This window comes from Callospermophilus lateralis, unplaced genomic scaffold (genome assembly GCF_048772815.1).
Source record: "Callospermophilus lateralis isolate mCalLat2 unplaced genomic scaffold, mCalLat2.hap1 Scaffold_83, whole genome shotgun sequence".
NCBI lineage: Eukaryota > Metazoa > Chordata > Mammalia > Rodentia > Sciuridae > Callospermophilus > Callospermophilus lateralis.
The window spans coordinates 4,139,386-4,145,264 of NW_027516368.1; the positions used below are offsets into that span (position 1 = coordinate 4,139,386).

A 5,879-nucleotide genomic window follows, 5' to 3' on the forward strand; every position below is an offset into this window, starting at 1 on the left:
AAGAAAGGATGGAATAATTGAGTTTAAAATCCTGCCTTTTTTGTGGAAATCAATATAGATGAACAACTAGAGGCCTACTGAAGTATTAGAATCTCATGCAAAACTCTAACGAATGCCTCATGACATCAGGCTATTCGAGTATTTCCTGTATTTAAAAATACTAATGCAGTACAGTGGCAGTGGTTACCTTTCACTGACTTTAGCATCTGATCTCACAGACTAGTCATAAGTTGCGGTTCAATGGAGTTTTGGCAACAAAGTAGTGACAGACACTTCTGAATAAACAATTTCTAGCCATTTGGAAAGTATCGCCAACACATTATTTAGTGTTAGCACAACAGTCACTTTGTGCTGAAAATGAAAGAATCCAAACTCTACAAATGTTTTACTTCACCAAGTCCAACAATAATTGAAGGATTTACTACTTATCTAATAAAAAATTATACAGCAACTTTTATCAAACAGCAACTACAACAAAAGAATGGCAGTAAAAAAGGACTTCACAAAAATACACTAAAAAGTTTGACAATTTTATGCAGGAACTGCCAAAATTTTAGTGTTTAATAATTAAGAGCACAACTGACCAAGTTTCAAGATGTGAAGATACCATGTTCCACAAACTGGAGAGAAAAATCACTCTAAAAACTTATTATATGTGATAAGAATGCACTATAATATAAAACCTGTCTACACTTAGTAGTAGTTAGTTGCAAAAAGCCATTCAGTTTTCTCTTGGCTTAGAAAAATGGTGTTCCAGATTTCAGGGTAATTAGCAACCTTCAACTCTTTTGTGTGACAGGTATCTTGTTTTCTCCTTCCAGTTCTTCCACCCCAGCCTGTGTCATGAAGTCTGCGATGTTTTTCTCCAGATCATCAATGCGACTACTCATATCATCAATTCTTCCAATGATCTGGTCGGACATGGTCTGAAATTTATCTTCCATCTGCTGCAGGAGTGTCTGCACCACCGAGGTGAGGTCCTGCACGGTCTTGGGGTCAGTCTCGGCCATCTCTCCGGTTCCCAGCTTGGCGATGAGGTCTCAGACTGTCCTACAATGGAGTTTTTTTCAGCCAAAAAAAGATGAAATTTAATCATTTAGAGTAACATGGATGAGCCTAGGGACATTATGTTACATGAAAAAAAGTCAGGCACAAAAAAAGACAAATACCACATATTTTCACTTAATGTGGAAACTGAAAAGGTTAATGTCACAGAAGTAGAGAGTAGAACTGGGAAGAGTGGGAAGAAGAAGGGGTGGAGAAAGGCGGGTTAATAGGCACGGGTCCAGCTGGATGGGAGGAATACTTCTAATGCTCTCTAGCATAGTGGGGTTCTCATGCTGATGATAATTAATTGAATATTTCAAAATAGTAAAGAGGATTTTTGTAGGGCATGATGTAATGTGGGGCATGTTGCATCAGAAAAGAGGAGACTTAACTTGCTGGCTGCTACCCGCTTCCCAGTCCTGGGGCCACAGGTGGCTAAGAGAGCACCTAGCGATAAGCCAGAAGGCATTGCCGTGGGTTGTGATGAACAATCGGATAGGCTCAGAACCCTTCTGCCCTCACGGACAGCTCCTGTCTCCCATTCCTGCCTGTAGGATGGTGAAGATGTAAATTCTCCCCACCCTGCTCACCTTTACCCTGATTGGCTCCTGTACATTATATTAGCTGTGTATGTTTTCTCATTAAACCAGATCCTGCTTTGACTCTTCTCCCTGGCCCTTCTGATGGTCCTCCTGCGAGGGAGGGCTGGGTGCAGACGGCCAGTCCTTTACCTTTCTTGGCCTGTCCTGGCTGGGGCGTGCTCTCCCAATCTCTCCCACAGGTCAGGAGGGAACAGGGAGGCTAAAACCCCCGACATCCGGCGCCCCATGCAGGAGTGAGAGTATGGAGCCAAGCCAAGCGAGTTTTCCGAGGTAAGGATATCCCTGGAAAGATGGGGCAATCTCACACTAGGCATAAGGACCCAGCTCTTAATGCTCAAAAGCCGAGGTTTAGAGATCTTGGATGCACAGGCCAAAAAGGTCTGGGAAACCTTGACACTCTGGGGTCCTGGTTGATGGCTGAGGGGGAAGAGGAGGGAGAGGTTTGCGAGAGGGAGCTAGGCCGGCTGGCGGGAGCCCCAGGTGTTTCTTCTTGGGGCCCACTGCAGGCCCCACCAGCGCCCGGGCGTCTGAGTCCCCCGTCCCACTCCGCCCTAGGGCATTGGGCCACCTGGGACCCCTCAGAACAGTTGGTGAGGAAGAGGGAAATTAACCTGGGAGAGGACCCCCCTCTGAGGGACTATCTGCCCTCAGCGCCTGTTTCTCTCCTGGCCCCTCAAGAGGAACATCTAGGGGCGACAAAGACCCTTTTAAGTCACCTACTCCTCCTTCCACCAATCCTTGGCCTGGTCCCCTAAATTCCACACTAACTGCCCCTGTCCCGGTACACATGGTAGACAGTTGGGATGGGGAACAGCCTCCGCCATATTGTCATCCCTCTCCTCTCGGAAATTCTCTGCCCTCTTACAAAAAAAAAAAATGACTCAAAAAAAGGCCATCTCCGAGGATGGGCCTAATTCGCCCTGGGCTGAAACCATCCTTCAGCACCTGGAAGGGTCAAACTCTGCCTAAGACGCCCTGCCCCCAGTGTAAAAAGGGATTTGATTTGGCAAAAGGATTACAAGTCCAAATTTGATATTGAGGGGAAGCCTTTAAACTAGTAATGGGGTGCCCTCCAGCCCCGTCACCCAAAGGAGGTGCCCCGCCTAGACACTGGCCTAGGGCCCACTGGCCAGGCGAGAGGCCCAGCCAGGCCCGCCCGGGGGCAGGGCCAAGCGGAGTCCCTGGCCACCACTGCTGCCAGCCGGGACCTGCCCACCCAGCCTGGAGGCACAATCTCACCGGCTCTTGCTCCCTGTGTAGCCTGGTGGCAGCTGGAATCTGGGACACTCTGCGGGCCGTCTGAGGTTGCCAGGGGACATCGATAGGGAGAGAGAATGGTCTTCCAGTGCCGCCTGAGGAAAACAGCTTCCTTCAAATTGGCAAAATAATGAAATGAAATATTTGAACATTTTAGCTTTTGGTGGGAGCATAAAAATTTGCCAGCAAGGAGCCAGCGGGGACTCAGAGGGCTACCAAGGATCTTGTCACCTTCCTCGAGAGTGTGGAGAAGAGCCTCCAAAGGAAGTCCCCCCAGGCCCCTTCAGGACTGGCAATGATATATATATATATATAAAATTTATATTAACGATTTATATATATATATATATATATATATATATATATATATATATATATATAAATGAGGGGGGACACCCGCCATCCTCATGCCTCCTGAGCTTTATAAATGCAGGGTTAGCAACATCTCAAATCCATAGCAGCTGATATCCAGAACTTCAGTTTAGCTATTCTTACTTCTGCCACAATGGTTCTCCCACACCTGGAGGCTAATGGATAGATATGTTAATGAGCACCATTGAGGCCTATTTCAAATGTGAAAAACCTTGAGGCTTACTTCCACATGCAAGTTACAGGAAGAAGGATGGGATATCAAAAGAAGAGTCTAACCCAGGTGGTAGCCAGGATGCTTTTTTCAATATCTATTTTTAGTAGATTTTGCCTTATGCTCTTCCCAAAACCACACATATACTCCAAAGCTGGCATACCAAAATGGTTTTTCTTTCTTTTTTTTTAAGGAGAGAGTGAGAGAGGGAGAGAGAGAATTTTAATATTTTATTTTTTAGTTATCGGTGGACACAACATCTTTGTTTGTATGTGGTGCTGAGGACCGAACCCGGGCCACACGCATGCCAGGCAAGTGCGCTACCGCTTGAGCCACATCCCCAGCCCCCCAAAATTGTTTTTCTTCTATCATGCCCTACAGATTGTGAATGTCCCTAACATGACATAATGATGAATGTTTGAGGTAATAGATCAATTACCCTGATCTGATTAATTCACATTATATATATACACCAAAATATCACACTGTGTCCCATAAATATGAAAGTATGTATTTTTATGTTCGTTAAAATTTTAAAATACATGCGTTGAAGGCTTTTTTTTTAAAGAATTCATGTCGAGAAAAAAACAATTCAATTTTGGACAGAGTATCATGACACAGGTACAGAGACTCAAGAATAGGTTTGGCATAGGTAACTGGATAGATTTTCTAGAGTTCAGGGGAAAGGGTCAGAACTGCATCTGAATAAGGAAGTCATGATTTTAGGATGGAGCTTAGGTTCTAATATCCTCAGGAGTGTGACTGGAACTATAGAAAAGACTAATCCTTGGTCAACTGATATCTAGAAATCGAGAAGAGGGGCAGCAGAAGAGACTAAGAACAGCCAGTGAAATCATATGAGCACTAAGGAATGGCATCCCTAAGGACAAAGGAGTGGAGCCTCACCGGTGAAGGTCTACATCAGATGGAGGTAAGAGGTGGGGTGAAGAAAGGGTAGAAAGTAAGCACTGGATTGGTGACATCATGATGGCCACTGGCCTTGGCAAGGAGTCCAGTGCCTGACACAGTGGCTGAAACCAGAATGGAGGGAAGAAGGTGGAGACAGACTCTCTCACCCCTTTGGAAGAGTGTTGATGTAAAAAGAAGCAGAAAATTGGCAGCAATAACTATCAGTAAGGGCAGTTTATTTTAAGGTGGGTGATGTTAGAGCAATTGAATGCTGATGGGAATGATCCAGGAAGTGTTCTGGAGTGAGATGCACAAGTAGAGGGTTGGCATAGACAGTAAGGCTCAATATGAGATTAGATTTGGTGGTGACAGCACCTGATGTCTCCTGACTCTATTGTCCAAATGAAAAGAGGAACAGTGTCATCAGGTGAGCTTGGTGGAAGGGGTTGGAGGTTTGAAGACAGAAAGATGTGAAACAGTTGTCAGGGGAAGTGGAGAGGGAATGGACTGGAGGAATATGGTACCATTGCCAAGCAGCAGTGAGGGCCACGTGAAGTTGATGGACATGAGACCAAGCAGCATGGTGTGTGCTGGCTGCCGGTGGGGAAGAGGTAGAGAACTGAGTGGACATTTGCCAGATGAGTACAATAGAGAGTGATCATGTTGGTCATGTCCCCAGTGTCTAGAAGAGAGGCGAACATGTTAGATAATGTCCCTGCACTGATGGAGCTTAGATTCTAGTGATGAGAAATAGAAAAAGAAAAGGGGAGTACAAATAAGGTAGTACAGTGCTAACAAGATTGCAAACAGGGTCACAATAGTGAGAATGGGGCTGGGAGCAGCTCTGGATAGAGTGGGTGGAAGAGTAGAGCGGTAAAAAGATGACATTTGAATTATAGTCTGAATGATGAGAAGCCAGCTTTGTGAAATCAGAGGAAGAAGGTTTAGGGCAGAGAGATCACACATGCAAAGACACTGAGACAAGATTTGCAAGGGATAATAAATATATTTTAAGAATTGGTGACTGAGTTGGGTGCAATAGAGCACTTCTGTAATCCCAGGTACTAAGGAGGCTGAGATAGGAGGATGGCAAGTTCAAGGTAAGCTGGGCAATTTAGTGGGAACCTCTCAAGATAAAAAGGTCTATAAAGTAAAAGATCTGCAAAGTAAAAAGGCACGCAGCTCAAAGGTAGAACAACTACCTAGCATATGTGGGGCCTGGGTTCACTCTCCAGTGCTGAGAGAAAAAAGATAGTGACAATGCACTTGAAGGGGTTTGGTCATCGTTGACCACAGGGCTGAGTGAGAGAGAGAGGCCGAGGTGGGCTCCCACAGGCTTCTGCCCTGGGATATGGATGTGTATGCCACCACTGAGGACTTCTAAGAGAGAGAAGCTGGTGTGAGGGAGGGAAGACCATACAGTCACCTTCAGGATGTATTCGATTGTCCTGGAACAGTGTCTGGCCTGAGGAAGCACTCAA

The 5,879-nt window shown here is 45.5% G+C and overlaps 1 pseudogene; it reads right to left on the minus strand.

Moving 5' to 3' along the window:
• Nucleotides 1–612: 612 nt before the first annotated feature.
• Nucleotides 613–1,042, minus strand: LOC143641058 (heat shock factor-binding protein 1 pseudogene; annotated as a pseudogene).
• Between the last annotated feature and the right edge of the window lie 4,837 nt (nt 1,043–5,879).